Below are 20,050 nucleotides of genomic sequence, written 5' to 3'. Positions count from 1 at the left end.
CTTGAAAACCGTTCAGTCTGCTTTCCTATAAATGGGCCCCCCCCTGGTGTCTAGGGCTGGAGAGCAAAGGTCTCATTCCTCTTTTTTATGACTCTCCTTCAGGCAACCAAAAAAAAGAGAAGCTATAAGATCTGAGCAAATACAGTCAGGGTCTCAGGAAAGGCTTCCCTGTGGTGACCACTCAGATACCCAGTACTCTGGGGGCACTGCTGAGTTCCCACTGAACTGTGGTTCAGTCTATAGATCCTCCTGTCCCATGGGTACATGTGAAAGCCTCTCTGGAGGCCAGGACCCCACATGGATAGACTGCCAGGAACAGACAGACCAGTCGTAAGAGAACACAAGTATTTGCCTAGAGTTACATCAAAGTGTGACTGGGATAACTATTTTTAGCCATTAAAGGTGACATTTTCCAAAGGACACAAACTTACCAGACAAGTAAGTCCTGGAGATCTAACATACGGCATGGTGACTATAGTTAACGATATAGTATTATATACTTTAAAGAAAATGAATGTTAGAGTGTTCTCACCAACACAACAAAAATTGTAACTAGGTCAAGTGATAGATGTGTGAACTAACCTTACTGGAGTAATCACTTTCAGAGTAAACATCTATCAAGTCCTCAAGCTCCCTACCATAAGCATACACCACATTTTATGTCAAACTGTAATTTAATAAAGTGGGGGGAAAATGATGACATTATTGTGCATGAATTAGGAACTGAACTCCAACTACTTGTTCTATCTTGGACTTCCTCAAAATACCTTAAAAAATGAAAACTGCTTCAGCCAAAAATCACTAGGGCACACTGGAAATGCATAGATTTGGAATCCAGATCTGAAAGTATTGAGCAGTCATCCTCTCTCTAGGTTCTGAAAGAGAAATCAAGCCAGCTTCTTGGCTGATCACATTGCGAGGACTCAGCACAGCTGCATAAAAAGCACTGTTGCAGTAAAGTAGGTCCTTTCTTAGAAATGGAACAGACAAAGCCTTTCATTTATTATTCATGGTGTCTTGTGCCCATGTCAACTCCTGATTAATAATTAAAATTAATCTCATTACAGAAGATTTCATTACAGGATAATTTAATTAAATGATGAATTGGCTCCCAGATGTTACCTTCTCTGCCATCCTTTAAATAATGCTGATGATGACACAGGGATTCGCTAGGTATCAGTCGGGTCTTAAGAAAGTGAATTATTCATAGGGCTCTACGATTCTGCCAATAATACATTATATTGATCACACATATGCATTATCCTTCTCTAGAGCCACATTTTCCCAAGATTTCTGATGTTTTCACAAAGTTTATGAAGTCCATTGAAAATGTAGGACCGCCATTTTGTCAGTCAAGAGAATGCATCCATTTGGTAAAAATGTTAATCCACAAAATTTATTCATTTTATAGGATAAGTATATAAAGAGGTCTCAGAATTGCAAATCAGAAATATCAACTTCAAGATAACAATGAGGAAGAATGTATTAATCATTACAAATGCAAAAAAGAGTTTGTTTATAGAAAATAATCAAACATATTAGGAATGAGACTTCAAAATATTTTTTGATTTCTTTATATAAAGTAACCAGTAAAAAGAGCCTTTACAAAGTCAATGTTTTTTTTTAATTTGCCACGAACCAACATAAATCACAATTTTTATACACTTCCAGACTACATACGTCACTGTTATAAACACTCCTCTCACTGCACTTTGCACAAGATACACATCCTGCCAAATAAACATAAGAAAAAAATGAAATCCACTAACACCGACTTTCAGTGGATGAAAACATTGAAGAGCCACTTCTTCATTTACTTGAGAAAAATCTAGGCTTTTATGAATAACACGGTATATGACAAAATATAGGTCATTCCAAATGTTATCAGCAAAACATACAGGTTTTAATTATTCTACTTGGTTTATTATTTTAAGGAGTCTAATAAAAAAAGAAATACCTGTAAAATCTCAGTCTAAACTGTGGTTTTTATTTCTATTATCTCTAGTGGAGGTCAGATTTTTATTTTTTTTTAAGATTTTATTTATTTATTTGACAGAGAGAGAGCGAGAGATCACAAGTATGCAGAGAGAGAAGGGGAAGCAGGCTCCCCGCTGAGCAGGGAGCCCGATGCAGGGCTCCATCCCAGGACCCTGAGATCATGACCTGAGCCGAAGGCAGAGGCTTAACCTACTGAGCCATTCAGGTGCCCCGAGGTCATATTTTTCTTCACTTGGGATTTAGAAAATTGAGTTAGAAATGGTATATAATCTTCCCTCATAAAGAAATCTATTGCTTTAGTACTTAAAAAAGAAAGAAAAAAAACCTCACTGCAGTAAACTCATGGTATAATACTGAGCTATAATTACAAAGTGATCAGCTGTGTTACCATGTCTTTTGTATACTATGTTCATGATCAGCAATATAAATAATAGAATCATAACATCTTGGATGTCATCACAGTATATCTTGGAAGACATCTAGTCTATCTTCTAACCAATGTATGAATTCCTTAAACATCTAACAAGGAGATACTCTTGATGTATCTGTATCAGTGCAACGCATAAATTTTTTAGGCAGCTTCTTTCATTTTCAATCAGTTGATAGGGCTAGAAAATCCTCATAGAGGTCCTCTCTGAATCACTTGAGATTTTCCACTCTCTTTCTTCCTTTTCTCTCTCCTGCCCACTCCACATTGTTCATTAAATAGGCAAGTTTCCAACTCTGGTCCCACTGATCCACCTTCCCCAAATAGCTCTTGCTCACTCCCTTGCATTCCAGGTATCTCCTCTGCCAACTCATGTCTTTTCTCCTTTAGAGCTGATCCCAAACACATCACTCTGGGATTCTTTGACATCGTGTCACCATTCACTTCCACAAAGAATCTTGAATAGCCCTTATGTGGTTTGAACCATGCAATTCATATACACGTATACACTGCACTACAATGGCAGGTGTTAAGCAAATAAGACAGAGAGAGTTTGTGGGAAAACACCAGGCCTTCTGAGAAATACCAGCTACTTAATTCTACCAATATGAACTAGGAACAGTTTTACAAGAAACCATTATGACTACAAATGCAACATAAAATCCATTATGAGCATACACAGTTCCCACAAAAATAATTAAGTAACAACTCAACCAAGACTGGGTGTTTCTGAGATTTGTTTTCTGAGGTTTTCTATTGATTGATCTCTGAGACTTGTTCTTTCATAGTAGACATGCTAGGTTTTCCAAAACTATAAATTTTTTTTTAGTTGGGAAAAAAATTATCATTTGACTTCAAATTCCTCAGCTAGAATTTCAGCTCATTTCTGAGTTGGTCACGTTGCCATTTTTTGTATTCCTTGTTAGTTGCCTGTAAAAATTTTGTAGTTACTCAATTGGTGTGGGCTCTAGACTGGGAAGGGATTTGCTAGTATATAATAAGACTCTCAGGGTACATAATATTTATACTGGGAAAACAGACATGGGAGGAAAATAAGCTCAGGAAAGTTTTAAAACTTTGCAAAGTTTGGATGGTATAAAAACAGACCTAATCATCAAATCACAATATAGCAGAATTAATTGTCACCACTCCAAGAACTAGGAGGGGTTGCTGTCTAAAAGTATTTTGAATCATGGAATATAAAATCAAAAAGTATGGTGACTAACATAACCCAATTAAAAAAAAGTATTTTTAAAAATGTAGACAAATAAGTGAAAGACACTTTGAAAACAGACTGAATGGAACTTTCAGTTCAAGTACAAGGAACTTTCAAGTACAAGGAACTTTCCTTGTACTTGAGCAGCCCTCTATTTGTTGAACTGACTGAAATATCCAAGTTTTTGTATTTTGTATCTGATGAGACTTGAACATAAACATTCATTTTTATAAGCTAAATGCTTACCCATAATGGTCTAGTGTCTTCTATAAACCTATAGATTTATCAAAGCAATCCACTTTCAAGATCTTAAAATTCATCAGTATTGGGTCTTAAGAAACAATTCTTGTTTTTGTTTTGTTTTTGAGAGAGAAAGAGAGAGCCTGGGAGGGTAGGGGCCAGAGGGAGAGAGGAAAAGAATTTTTTTTTACAATTTTACATATTTATTTGAGAGAGAGAGACCACATGTGTGAGCATGAATGAGAAGAGCATGTGGGGGTGGGGCAGAGGGAGAGGGAGAAACAGGCTCCCCACTGAGCAGGGAGCCCCATGCAGGGCTCCATTCCAGGACCTTGGGGTGAACGCAGATGCTTAACCAACTGAGCCACCCAGGTGCCCTGGGAAAGAGAGAATCTTAAGCAAGCTCCATGCTTAATATGGAGCCTAACACAGAGCTCAATCTCACAACCCTGAGATCAGGACCTGAGCCCAAATCAAAAGTTGTACTTTCAGGGGTGCCTGGGTGGCTCAGTGGGTTAAAGCCTCTGCCTTTGGCTCAGGTCATGATCTCGGAGTCCTGGGATGGAGCCCCACATTGGGCTCTCTGCTCGGCGGGGAGCCTGCTTCCTCCTCTCTCTCTCTGCCTGCCTCTCTGCCTACTTGTGATCTCTCTCTGTCAAATAAATAAATAAAAAATCTAAAAAAAAAAAAAAAAGAAGTTGTACTTTCAACCAACTGAGCCACCCAAGCCCCTCAAGAAAAAATTCTTTGTGTGTGTGTGTGTGTGTGTGTGTGTGTGTGTCTGTGTGTGTGTGTGTGTTATGTGTGTATATATACAAATATATATACATACATATACATATGTATACATATACACACATCTGGTATTTCTTACCTATATCTCAATCCATACAAAAACACTAAACTGTCTTTAATTAATGACTATATTTTTAGCATATTTATCAGTGGAGGAATACTATAAACCAATTTTAAATAAGTGACATATGGAAGATAGATTTTATTTCCATACATTAAAAAAAAAAAAAATTCTCCCTAAAAAACAGCTTACTTAAGCCAGGTATTTTTTTTCTCTTTATAGAATGCTGATGGGCGGGGTGCTTGGGTGGCTCAGTCAATTAAGCCTCTGCCTTCAGTTCAGGTCATGATCCCAGGACCCTAGAATCGAACCCACACTGGGCTCCTTGATCAGCGGGGAGCCTGCTTCTCCCTCTAATTGCTGCTCTCCCTGCTTGTGCTTTCTCTCTCTCTCTCTCTCTCTAACAAATAAATAAAAAACTCTTAAAAAAAAAGAATGCTAATGAGTGCTATCATTTACTGAGCATCTGCTATGTGTTAGATTGCCTATACTTCTCTGAATAAATCCCTACAGCCATTCTATGAAATAGGTAATATTACCCTCATAAAGATAAAGACATGTAAACAAAGATGATGTAATTACTTTGCCCACAGTCATACAGCTAGTAGTAGTGGAGCAGAGATTGAAATCCATGTCTATCTGACTCCAAGTATTAATAATAACATTTCTTAGGGGCACCTGGGTGGCTCAGTGGGTTAAAGCCTCTGTCTTCAGCTCAAGAATGATCCCAGGGTCTTGGGATCGAGCCCTGTATCGGGCTCTCTGCTCAGCAGGGAGCCTGACTCCCCCCCTCTGCCTGCCTCTCTGCCTACTTGTGATCTCTGTCTGTCAAATAAATAATTAAAATCTTTAAAAATAATAATAATAACATTTTTAAAGGTTCTAAGTGCCTTGCATGTACTAATTTTATTTAATCCTTACATAACCACCCTATGGAATTGGTTACTCTTAATTGCACTATTTTAAGAATGAGAAAACTAGGCACAGAGAGATAAAATAACCTCCCACTACCAAGATAAAAAACTGGGCTATAACCTCAGATAGTCCAGCTCCTTGGTATTCTCTTAGTATCTGCTCTGAAAGTCTCTAATTTACTTGTTCTTTATCGCAAATGGTTATGTTGACTCTGTAAATGATCATGACCCTTATTAAAAGTCTACCAGTTTGAACCATAAGAAGGTAACAGTAACCAGGAGGAAGAATCTAGGAATTCTTCCTATTTTCCATCCCATCCAGCCTATCACCTGGACAATGTCCTTCTAGCTGGTCTTTAGGCATCTCGTTTTTTCACTCTCCAGTCTACACACATATGAAACAGTATCTAAAGACTGATTTTGTATAAAAGAATTACTATGACTCAGTATTTTCCCTAGAAATTTTATGAAATACAATGTAAAGAATTACTAGTCTCTTGTAGATATCTCCTAACTGTGCTGTATCAAATATTCTGACCCCTAGAATCATAAAAGACAATATAGAAGCAGAACAACCTTGTATATCCTTGTGACTGAGGGGGGTGGGAAAGCTTGTTTTTATCTCCCGTAAATATCAAATTACTCCCCATGCTGCTCCCTACGTACCAAGGCCAACACAGAAGCCCACTGATCTTTTCTCTGATTTTAATTTATAACATCTTTGAGCACCAATTTTAAGTTTCCTTGAAAGTCTCTTAAAATCAATATTAACATAAGTTTGATTTATATTTAATTAACAATAACTTTAAAATATAAGGATTTGAACAAAAAATTCAATTTTATATCACTACACTGAAAATGAAGCCACATAATCTCTACTTTGACAGAACTCACTCAGGCCCAACAGTGAGGGGTGAGTCTTTGGCAAAATCAAGAAACAGGGAAGATGGGAGCTAACAAAAAAGCCAAAGAAGCCTGGTTCAGGCAGGCACTGAGAGCCCACAAAGGCTGAACAATAGAACCAGACAGAAACACAGGAGACCAGGATGCCTCCAGTCCTTAAAGAACAGAGGGAGTCAACTGAGGGCTAACGACCCACTAAGAGCAGCCCTTCAGGCATAACAAAGGTATGAGGAAGATAATCCAGAGCTTTGGAGAAAAGTGAATCACCCTGTCCAGTCAAGCAGACTATGACCTGGTCTCAGCAGAGCAAGAGTCCTGTGAACACGAAGAAGACCCAGTCTCACAGCTATACAGTCCTGCCTATTGTTTACTCAGCCCTACCAGACACCAGTTGCAGAAGTAGAACTCATCACGCATGAACCAGCTTAAGGGGTTGAGGTCCCCAGCCTATGTCAAGCTCTAGTCAAGACAGGCTCTGGAACTAGGCGGCTCTGAGCATGACTGCCTCCACAAGTGAGGGAACAGGAAAGAAAGGCCTAGGCTGCATACCTCTTCCCAATCTGAACCTATAAAGAAGGATGGAAGTTCCCTCAGGGTCTTCTGAGAAGGAATTTACAAAGCATAAGAGGCAAATAAACACCAGACAGAAGCTTGTAGATACAGGATTATACCAGAACTAAGAACAAAACAGGTGGGTAATGACAGAGGAGGTCATGAAATCCCACGTGAGAAGCTAATGGCTCTGAGAGGGAGAGTTTGGATTGAAAGTGTGAGGTCAACAAACTCCCTCCAGTTTTCCTACAGCTAAGCTAACAAAGGGAACACCCACACTCATTCCTTGCTTTACCTATTGCCTGTGGCTGCTTCCTTGCTGCAGGGCTAGAGCTGAGGACTCACAACTGGGGCCACATGGTCACAAAGCCTAAAACACTTACTATCTGACCCTTGATACAAAAAGTCTGCTGATCCCTGCCTTAGAGAAGTATCAGTTTTCCCAGATGCAACTTTATACATGGAAATAAGTATAAACAATGAAAATTGAGAATTGTAAGATTTGAAGAACAGAACATAAAAATATCATACAATCTCCACAGCTAACTCACTAACCAGATGAATCACACAGACGTGGATATAAATGATCGGAATTCTGATACTAACAAAATTGTCCACATCAATAAACTAGGATATTTCAGTTCTATCTTCCTCTCTATGTGTGTTTCTTTTTTTTTTTCCACTTTATCAACATGTTTACCTTTCATAAGATTATATTAGTTTTTTCTTCTTAGGCTCATAACCATCTCCCCATTCAAATCCCACTCATTGTGGCCTCAATGTACATGCTGCAGTGATCACATTCTGCCCATTTTATAAATGGATGCCTGGTTGCCACAATGAATACTTTAGCTGGTGAGCTAACCTGGCATCCTAGAAATGTGCCATCACCTTTCAGAGATTAGACTACTTCTCTCAAAATAATTACTGAAATATTCTCTATAATTTTCCAGAAAAACTAATAAAACTTGAAAGAAGGGACTGGATTTATTAACATTTTGATGTTAGCTTATTTGCTAATGAAAACATTTCTTTAATTTATTATCATTATTAGGATCCACATTCAAGAAAGCTCATGCAACCTTTCATTCAACAAATATTTACTGAAGACCACTATGTGCCCTGAGCTGTCCTGGGGACCAGTCTGGAACAGAGAAATAACCCTGGGCTAGGTTTTCTACCTTTTCCCTTTCACAGAGCCCCTTTATTTTCCCAACACTTCAGACACATCATGGAAGGATTTTCATTTATTTTACACAAAAAGAAATAATAATTCATTAAACAAAAACAGTGAGTACCACTACACATTCTGTAAGAAACACTTCTACAATACTTGAAAACAGAAAAGTGTGAACAAAGTATTATATGACACCAGTCTCACACCCACAAAGACAACCCACACAATTTTAAAGTCTTCCAAGTTTTAAAATTTATTCTGTTTCCTTCAAAATTACAGAAGCTGAAATGTTATTGTAAATAAAACGTCTAATTACAGATACTGTTCAAAATTATTTTGGGATGGCAGAATATAGTATAAATTCTCAGTCACATAAAGAGATACACTGTATAATAATTAACTGGCTTTCCAAATTTAAGACTTCTAACAATATTTCTCATCCAAAGCCACAGAAAAATGGTTTTGACAGCAATGGAGAGGCTATATGCATTATATATGAACTGGTATCCAGTTTTCAAGTTGTCTTTCAAAACTTGAAGTGTTGATTTTCAAAAGAAGCAGCAATGAGATTAAAAAATATTTGAACTTGTACAAATGGAGGTGACAATTTAAAAAAAAATGGAGGATGAGTTTAATATCAGGAAGTTCTTGTATTATCTGAGAAATAAGAGTGGCCACTCACATACCCAGATACTACATCATGTAGCTTCTTATGGACCTATAATAAGAAGCCCCGTGTGTGTGCCACCTCTAAGTTTATAACCTGAGAGGAGACTATGAAGCATTTGTAATGTTACAGAAATAAATGCAGTGATTCATTTATTATTTCTATATTACTGCATAAAATTTCATTACTGAAAAACAAAATTTTGAAGGTACTGACCCTTTAATACATTCACTTTTATTCTCCCTTCCTCCCCATCTCTCTCTGTCTTTCAGCCGCACATACGTGAGCACGCGCGTGCAGACACACACACACACACACACACACACACACACACACTAATCTTTGCTTCCTTTAGAACCACCTTATCAACTGTTGTTACACACAAGCAAAAACATACATTTATACTAAGCTCTTTGGTGATACCAATATTCTAATTTTAACATAAAATAAAGGCACTGTGTTTGGATTTTATAACTGTTCCTATTAACCAAATTTTACATACTATCTCAGTCTTTAACACAGAAAAATATTAACAAACTACATTTTATAAATAATTTGAAACAACCAGTAGTGGGACCTTTACATTTTTGTTGAAATTCAAACTTAGAAACCGAGGCAACACTGTAGTTCAGAGTCTCAGAGCTCCTCTTGGAGCCACTTTAATTCTTAATGTCTTAATTACTTGCACTTATTAAATAATTGAAACTCTCTAACAAACAAAAGATGAGATGCCTCTCCTGCTATCTGACCAATATGATGGCATGAGCTTGTTCTATAAAAAGAAATACAGAATTATGTTGAGAAACTATGTTGAAAAATTTTTGAAGTCTGTATTTGTCATGGGCTTTTGATCTTTACACACACATACACACACACACACACACACACACACAAGGGTTTTGTACTGATATATATGCAGAGATAAAGATTTATAAAACAAAAATGAATATTGTTCTGAGAAACTAATAGTATTCATATTTAGAAACAATCATAGAACCACAGACCCTCAAAGATAATGATTAGAAATCATTTTGTCCAACCTACCTACCCAGTAGCAAAAACACTGTAGTATATAAGTAAATTTTATAAGCACAGAAAACAAAAAAAAAATCATATTTTTATGCTGCTAGCTTCAATTAATGTTTTGGATACTGGTTCATTCTGTATTTGCAATGCATACAGCTTCTGAATTTCTCATATATATAAATATAAATATATCTCTCTCTATATATACACACACATACACACACACAAGATTCACTGGCAATTATAATAGTCAAGATATAGTCTTATTTTGTAATGTGTCCAAAAGTGAGTGTACCTCAGAATCACTTCCTAATACTGACATTCCTGCATTCACTCCTTGGGAAATTACTCAACTGTCATGAGATGCGATATTATACACTTATTAAAGAGAGAACTGTAAATATTTGCTTACTAAATTAATGAATAAAATTAACTTTGGATTTATTCATGCACTATATTTTCATCTCAAAAACACTGTACTCCAAGTTTTCAAAATCTGGCTTTTATATTTATATACTAATCATGTGGTTCTTGTAGCGAAATTCATTTTGTTATTCTGGGTAGATCATACACATCATAGGAAAGATGGTCTATGATACTGAGTCACAAATATTTATATACAAAAATTAAAGGATAATAGTCTTTTATAGCATAAGATTATACATTTCCATTTTCCGGTAGTGGCCTTGATTTATTTCTTGGCCTATATAACTACTGCTAGTACCTTCTTTCACTCTCAAAGCTGTCTCAGTTTAAATAATAAATTATATAGCTGCTTGATCTAAATAACTAATGCTCACCTTTTTCTTTTATTCAGTAATTATTTCCCAACTCTAGTCTCAACTTCCAATCAAGATTCTTCCACACATTCATGATTTACCCCCAATGGCTCAAAACCCACAAAAATGATAAATATAATAGAAAATATAAAGTCAGAAAGCTATCACTGAGATTTTTTAAAATATGGTTAGAATCTTTAGGTAAGAAATGGAAAATCTGTAAGGAAAGCAAAAGCCATAGACTTACTGGCCTTTATGTCCAGGTACAAATTTTGCTCCCAAGCAACACACGCTTAGAAGGGGGAAACCCTTTCACCAAAAGTCTGATTCAAAATAAGGCTACATACCAAAATTGCAGAACACATTTTAAACACAACCAATATGAACATTAATTGTTTCTCTATATGAAATTACTTTTATGGAAATAAGTTTAGAATTTTCAAATAAATAAGGGAGAAAATTCCCTTTCATCCTCTCTCAAAAATAAAACATTTGCAAACCACAAGTGACAGAAATTTTAAAGAAGAAGAGATGTAAAAGTAACAAATTTAAAATATTGAAAAGGAAATTAAAAAGTTTAAATAAGTGGAAACTGAAGAGCAACTGAGAGTATGCCATCTATTTCATAGGAGCGGTTGAAAATAAGAGGTTATAAGTATCTTTTATAGATAAAGATATCTACATTACTAATAAAGATAGAGATTACAGATAAGAAATATTTGGAGATACGAACATTAAGAATTTTCATAAAGTTATATAATTCCTCACCTCAATAATGTACTCTGAATACCATGTAGGACCCATACCAAGTACAACACAGTAAAACTGAAAACAAAATAGCAAGTATCAAAAGCCACTAAAGAGAAAACAACAAATTAGTAACAAAGGAACAACCATTAGATCGATGGGAGGTTCTTATCAGCAATAAGAGATGTCATTCATTTATTCAAAATATATCTTTGATTAGTGTATTCCAGGCAAAAGACAATAGGACAACATCTTTAAAGTGCTAAGGAGGGGGAAAAAACATGTTATTTTAGAATTTTATACCCAGCTAAAGTATTATTGAAATGAAATTACAAATAAAGCCAATCAAAGATCATCATCAAATCATTAAAGGATATACTTCAGTAAAAACAAATCATATTGTGTCAAAAAATAAAACCAAAACTTTAGTCAATATTAACAATGAGAATTATTCACTGGATATTTATACCATTCTAAGGCATATTCAGGAAGAAGTAAATACAGATAATTGTCAGACTTTAAAATGTATAATAATTTCTATACATTGAAAAAGTAAAAGCAATCTCTACAGAAACAGACCTATAATGTACAGCTTTCACATAAGCAGGGAAAAATAAAATGAAACACAGAATACTTTAATAATCCAGTAGAAAGCAGGATGGGGGGAAAGGGAGCAAAACAAAAAACTCAAAAGAAGACAACACATAAATGTGAATATGCCTGCAAACATAATAAACATAAATAATAAACTCCCTATTCAAAGACAAGATTAATCAGAGCTATCTAAAAATAAAAAAGCCAGGCTTAATCTGCTTGGAAAAGACATCCCTAAAACAAAACCAGCAAAAAATTGCTCTAAAAATGAGAACATGGGGAGTGAAAGAGGAGTATTCAACAAATACTAACCAAAAAAGAGCTGATACAGCAATGTTGATATGAAAAAATAAAGTATAAGTCAACAAAGCATTAATTGGAGTAAAAAGGAACATTGTCAAAGAACAACAACAACAAAAATTCACAAAGAAGACAGTATATTGATGAACTTGTATACACCAGGAGCATCATCTCAAAATATACAATGTAAAAACCGACATGATTCATTCTACTATGCCCCTGAAACTAACAGAACACTGTATGTTAACTATACTGGAATTACAATAAAAAAGTAATTAAAAAAAATCATATAACATGAAGAAAAAACCTGACAGAGTTACAATGTAAAAAAGAATAACAAATAACAAATGCACAATCTTTTTTTTTTTTTTTAATTTTATTTTTCATAAACATATAATATCTTTTTATCCCCAGGGGTACAGGTCTGTGAATCGCCAGGTTTACACACTTCACAGCACTCACCATAGCACATACCCTCCCCAATGTCCATAATCCCACCCCCCCACACCCCCCCATTAACCCTCAGTTTGTTTTGTGAGATTAAGAGTCACTTATGGTTTGTCTCCCTCCCAATCCCATCTTGTTTCATTTACTCTTCTCCTACCCCCTTAACCCCCCATGTTGCATCTCCTCTCCCTCATATCAGGGAGATCATATAATAGTTGTCTTTCTCCGATTGACTTATTTCGCTAAGCATGATACCCTCTAGTTCCATCCATGTCGTTGCAAAAGGCAAGATTTCATTTCTTTTGATGGCTGCATAGTATTCCATTGTGTATATATACCACATCTTCTTTATCCACAAATGCACAATCTTAAAGGGAGATTTTTATTCATCCAGTTTCATGGCAACTGACTCTATCTAAATTTGGGTTGCTAAACCTAAGCACAGAATCACAATCCCCCACTTGTTTCTCGTCCTGCATTTATCCATCTCTTAAAAGAGGGCCAAGTGGATATGTTCAAAGATGAAAACCAAGCCCTGAGGATGAAGAATTCCCAACCACCACCAGCAAGAGGGGCTTCCAAGATCTAACACTGGTAGGGAAGATGGGAGAGAGAAGGAGGGGCTGGAGTTTATTAAGCATTGGACTTCCTCAGAAGGAGGTCTGACTAGATGGCACAGCCTCTAAACTGCTCCTCCAAGTGTGACAGGTGAGAAAGCTGTACATGTGTCCTCCTGTCATCAGTGCTCTGCTTGGATACTGCTGTGCAGATTCATATGGCCTTCAGAGAAACAGTATTTTAGGCTCAGAGGGTCACATTAAGATAGTGTTGACTGCATAAATAGGAAAAGTGCCAAAGGAAGCAAGAAAAGAAAATAGAAAACACTGTCCAGTACTTACAGGGAAACCCAAATTTAGAAGCATTTAGATAAAATGAGAGTTACGAGGTTGGAATCAGCATGAGCGACATCTATCAGTGTATTGATTGTGGTACAGAGTGGATGTAGGTATTCGGGGTGTTCAAAAGGGCAGTTAAAGATGCTAAAGTCAGGAGACTCTGAATGGTCAAAAAAAAGCGCTTACTTTTTGAACTGGAAAAATATGGACAGTAGACTAAAAAGAGCATATGGAAATAGAATGAACTAAGCGCAAGTTTTATCAGGCGGGAAAACAGAGAAGGCACCAAGATGAACATGGAGGCACCACAGGAACTAGTGTATGAAAAGAACTAGTATGACCAATGAGAATGTGAGAGCTTCCTCCACAGACAAACCAGTCTTCTTGAACAGTTTATTGACTGCCAGAAAAATTTGTACATTAAACTCAAAACCCTTACCACCTGACTCTAAAATTCCGTTCTTTAAATTTGTGATAATTCCTCTCAGATGTTTTCCCTTTAGTTCTGTCCTCAGTGGAGCCAGCAAACAATAACCAGTCACCCCCACAGAAGGGCCTAGTGCCTACATCACAATTCAGCGACTTAAATTGTTCACAAATTGTCATGCTTCAGAAAAAACTATTCAGTTGAATAACCACATGCTTAGAAATAAAGCTCTGGTACATCATCTTTCTGAACTGCAGATCAACAACAAATATAAATAAGTTCTACAAATGTATATTTAACTTCAAAACTTCAGGAAAAAAAGCAAGTTTCATTACAAGGTAAATACTATGGTCACATTTATATGAGATGAGTGATATATGGATGGACGAACGGATGGATGGATGGATGGATGGATGGATGGATGATGGAGGATGAGACTGGGAATGGTTACATAAGAATTCAGATGGATACACACCATATTATTATGTGGTTATCACCAAAGATACTATTCTCTTTTATTTCATATACTTAAGAACACTGAATACATACTAATTTATAATTACTGTTTATGTTTATTAATCTGAACACATTTATCCTAAATAGCACAAAATAAATATAAACTTAGAATTCTATTGTTAGAACAATTCCAACATAAAACCAAAGAAAGAGAACAGAAATACATTGCTATTATTAGTACATATACGTATGTATATGTACTGCTAATATTAAAATCATAATTACTTTGGCCCCAATGCTTGCCCAGAACTGGAAACTGGATTTGCTACACTAAACTCAATTTGGACACTGCTTACCTGGCAGCTAAATTGACCCCCAGCCATCTACTTGTGTGGGTAACAATAACAACATTGCTCAAGCAAAGCTGAGTTTCCTTGGCACATCATGAAGTTCTGTAGACACTTCTTATTTGGTAGTGACAGGTGAGTGCCATTAGCTATTGAAATGAGCTTCCTAGAAGTACCTATTTCTTAAAGTCCTTGGGCCTTTGACCTTTTGATATTTCAAGAGAATGAATGGAGCTATAAGGTTTTGAGCAGCTGCTTGATGGTGGTGACATTCACCTAGTAGAGCCTCTGTCCCTCTAACCTCCACTTCTCTCTTTGACACTTTGTTTCTTGTTCCAAACTGAACAAGGAATTCAGATGAGGCCCCAGTGGTCCAAAATGAATAAAGTAGGCCTAGGCTTCTATGGAAGCCAAAAGGAAAAAGTTGGTATGAAACCAGGAGGACACAGGGGAAGTAACAGGGGCCCTGAATGTTCTGTAGATAGCAAGGTCATCAACAGGCAGTTAGAAGTGGTCAGAACTTTAGCTCCCACTGACAGGTAACTTGAACTAACATGTTCAAGACAGAGAAACAGTGCCAGCCCGATCAAAATAGTGAACTGAGAGGAAAATACTGAGACAGATACTCTGAGTGAGAGATAAAGCACAGCATTAGTGAATAGCCATATATAAGTAAGGAGAGGCCAAAGAAGGGTACAGCCAAAAATCAATGGAAAGTAACTACAGAAGAATATGGCAGTGGTAGAATTCATAGGCTAAAGTAATATTTCAGTTAAGCACTTGTGTATTATTTTCTAAATTACCTCGTTATCTTAAAAAAAAAAAACTATCAACATCTACTGAAGAACAATTTCGCTACCCAGCACAATCTGCTCTAACATACGTTTTCCTTAACTAAATACTCAAGCTAAATCCTATTTAAGGTAATCACAGAACTATCTTAGTTATAACTGAATACTTAAGGTTGTAAGATTTTTACCTTGGAGCCTATAATCATATGTGGTAGAGACACTATACATAAAAATTTAAGGGAATAAATTAATGTAGAGACTTAAATAAGTCTCTATATTAGCCTTCATGAATATGAACTACTTTGTGAGGAAAAAAAAAAAAGAAATCTGCTAGGCTTTTTTGTCTTTTTTTTTTTTTTTCAGTTTTCAAGATTCATTGTTTATGCACCACACCCAGTGCTCCATGCAATATGTGCCCTCCATAATACCCACCACCAGGCCCTCCCAGCTCCCCACCCCTCCCCTCCCAAACCCTCAGTTTGTTTCTCAGAGTCCACAGTCTCTTATCGTTAGTCTCGCCCTACGATTTTCCCCAACTCACTTCTCCTCTCCATCTCCCAGTGTCCTCTGTATTATTCCTTATGCTCCACAACTAAGTGAAACCATGTGATAATTGACTCTCTCTGCTTCACTTATTTCACTCAGCATAATCTTCTCCAGTCCCATTCATGCTGATGCAAATGATAGTTATTCATCCTTTCTGATGGCTGAGTAATACTCCATAGTATATATGGACCACATCTTCTTTATCCATTCATCTGTTGAAGGGCATCTTGGTTCCTTCCAGTTTGGTGACTGTGGCCATTGCTACTATGAACATTGGGGTACAGATGGCCCTTCTTTTTACCACACCTGTATCTTTGGGGTAAATACCTAGTAGTGTAATTGCAGGGTCTTAGAGAAGCTCTATTTTTAATTTCTTAAGGAATCTCCACACTGTTTTCCAAAGTGGTTGTACCAACTTGCATTCCCACCAATAGTGTAAGAGGGTTCCCCTTTCTCCACATCCTCTCCAACACATGTTGTTTACTGTTTCGTTGATTTTGGCCATTCTAACTGGTGTAAAGTGGTATCTCGTTGTGGTTTTCATTTGAATCTCCCTGATGGCTAATGATGAACATTTCTTCATGTGTCTGTTAGCCATTTGTATGTCTTCTTTGGAGAAGTGTCTGTTCCTGTCTTCTGCTAGGCTTTTGAAAGAATTAGGGAGTTTTCAGTTCACTAAGTCAAGAATTAGAGAGAGCCTCTTTACCATCTGAATACAAATCACATGCAGCCCACAGTTTAACAAAGGCTCCCAAGTGCTGGCAGGGTTTGCAGGGGCCCTGTGGGAAAGCAGAACCCGTCCACAACGTGTGCCACCTGGTCTCACAGCCTGTTCCGGTTAGCCAGACCTTTCCGCTGACATTTTTGGAAAAACACTCCACTGTTGCCCATTTTACATTACATCTCCCCCATGTTTAGAAATTATCGCACTACGGCTGCCACTTTTTCCCACTGTGAACTTCTATTCAGAGAGGCAAAATGCCTCTTCAGTAATATAAATCTTAGCAGTGGAAGAAAGGAAAATACTTTTTAGATGAATTAAAATAAGAATCAATATAGTCCCCAGTCATTATTGTAGAATACGTTTTTTCACCATAATTCAATTCCATGAGCTTCCTTTGTGTGTCAAGACATAGTTTAAATTTTGACTTCTATTTAAAGGCCCTAAGACTTTGCTTCAGTCACCCTAATCACTTCCATTCCTAACATTTATAATCTTTCCAATTGTCTAGCAGTGGCATTTGTCTTCCATCAAACTTCTTTACCATTTTTAAGAAAATTATCAGCAAATTTCCTCAATTTAAGAATACTGGCTAACCAAACCTCCAAGACAGACTTTTCCCTCTGGCTCAATAATTTCCCACAAAATCATTTTAATATAATTTTCTCAAGTAAAAAACTGTAGTTTACTTATGAGTAAAGAAATCATGTTAAGGTTGAAATCACCATAAAAGAAAAGTCCTTAACTTTCCCAGAAAACACTTAGTTTTAACACTTGATGGGTTTCCAAAAGCACTGGGATAATAACACATTAAAAAAACCCTTGATTTTGTGTTTGCTATCCTGAGTAATATCTGCGGCCTCCCCCAGCCATACAGCTGTACTGCCTAAGTGTGATTCAGTGGTCTGAAAACTGAAATTCTGTACCATTTTGGTAACCACAGATCTTCATTGCTGAAGATACTACTTTAACCATGTCTCATCCTTTCTAAGCATGTGGATTACCCCTCAGTTTAGACATGTCCTTTTCACTAAGAGTTGCTGAGAAAAACAAAGGTTTACAAAGAATGTTCTTCTAGAGACATACTAGAAAATCAGCCCCTACCCAAACGACACACCCGTATTAGATAAGCAGAGAAAACAGAGTCACTTCTGATACTGGTTCAAACAGATTCTGATTTTACTTAGATATTCCTATCGATTTGCAGTTCCCATCACCAACTCAAGGGAGAGAGCTATATATTACTTCCTTTTACCATATAAAATGTTTTATGGACTAAAAATGTTTCTGGGGTGCCTGAGTGGCTCAGTCAGTTAAGCATCCGACTCTTGATTTTGGCTCAGGTCATGATCTCAGGGTGGTGAGCTCAAGCCCCATGTGGGGCTTCATGCTCTGTGGGGGGTCTGCTTACGATTCTCTCCCTCTCCTTCTGCCCTTCCCTAATTCATGCTCTTTCTCTCTCGCTCTCTCTAAAATAAATAAATAAATCATTAAAAAATTAAAATGTTTTAATAGTTAAGGATGATGAAGTAAAATTCAAAATAAAAATTAATCATGTATATGGGGCGCCTGGGTGGCTCAGTGGGTTAAAGCCTCTGCCTTCGGCTCAGGTCATGGTCCCAGGGTCCTGGGATCGAGCCCCGCATCGGGCTCTCTCCTCGGCGGGAAGCCTGCTTCCTCCTCTCTCCCTGCCTGCCTCTCTGCCTACTCGTGATCTCTGTCTGTCAAAGAAATAAAATCTTTAAAAAAAAAAAAAAAAAAAAAAAAAAAAAAAAAAAATTAATCATGTATAATATTAGCTTTTGATTAATGACTGTAATATTGCTATGTTAAGTAAATTTTAGTTGAGATATATGGTTCAAGAAGCTGAAATATTTTCATGCAGAATGCAAGTTGTATCCACGTGCTTGGAAGAAAAACATTGCTTGAACAAAACAAAACAAAAAATAGTGGTTTAATACCATGTAATAGAATCCATTTAATAAAGTAGAATAATAAAAATAAATATGTATGTATATGTATATTTTCACACAATTCACACCCAGAATAATTAACTTTTCATCATTCATACTAAGGGAAATGAGCCATGCATTGCTAATCTTAAAAATATTTAACTGTGAGATGTTTCTGATTATTTTTCTATAAATTAAAATTTACCTTTAGGTTTCATTTAAGTACTTTTTTTAAAGAACTTTTATTCATTTGAAGAGAGAAAGAGAGCAGGGGGATGGACAGAGGGAGAGAAAGAAGCAGACTCCCTGCTGAGTAGAGAGCCAAATGTGGGACTGGATCCCAGGACCCTGAGATCATGACCTGAGCTGAAGGCAGATGCTTAACTGACTGAGCCACCCAGGCACCCCCATTTAAGTACATATTTAAATAGTCTTTCTAAGTTAAAAAAAAAAAAAAAAGGAAATTAATGGTGAAAGCTGAAAATGGTAAAATAATATATGCTTTGCAGAAGTTAACAGGTTTTGTAATACATAAGTTTCTATATACAACATACAGCCACGCATAGGCACATACTGTGCTACTTGATGTTCTCACCAATGTTTTTCTCCTGGAATGACATTAATTGGTAAAGCTTGACTTAATCTTCCTATTTTTGAAGTACAACTGAAGACTCATAAGTAATTTGTATCAGATGAATGATTTGGTTACATTTACACTCTCATGTTTCTTATAACCACACATGTCTCATGGGATAGCTTTATTCAGATACTAACAAAGAAACTAAAAATTTTAAAACTTAATTTTTTTTTTCTTTAAACAGCTTTATATTGGGGGTTGGACATTTTTAATTCTATAAAAGTCATTTTGAAAGAAGAAAAGTTAGCATTGTAATCAGAGTCAACACACAGCCTCCCTCAGAAAAATAAGACATCAGAAAGATTCCAAGACAGGGCACCTGGGTGGCTCAGTTGGTTAAGCATCCCACTCTTGGTTTCAGCTCAGGTCATGATCTCAGGGTCACAGGATCGAGCCCTGCATCGGGATCCACTTTCCTACAGTCTGCTTGAGAT

Source organism: Enhydra lutris, unplaced genomic scaffold (assembly GCF_002288905.1).
Source record: "Enhydra lutris kenyoni isolate GAN:26980312 unplaced genomic scaffold, ASM228890v2 scaffoldscaffold17, whole genome shotgun sequence".
NCBI classification, from domain to species: domain Eukaryota; kingdom Metazoa; phylum Chordata; class Mammalia; order Carnivora; family Mustelidae; genus Enhydra; species Enhydra lutris.
The sequence above is the reverse complement of the archived record's forward strand: the minus strand, read 5'-3'. Positions refer to the sequence as shown.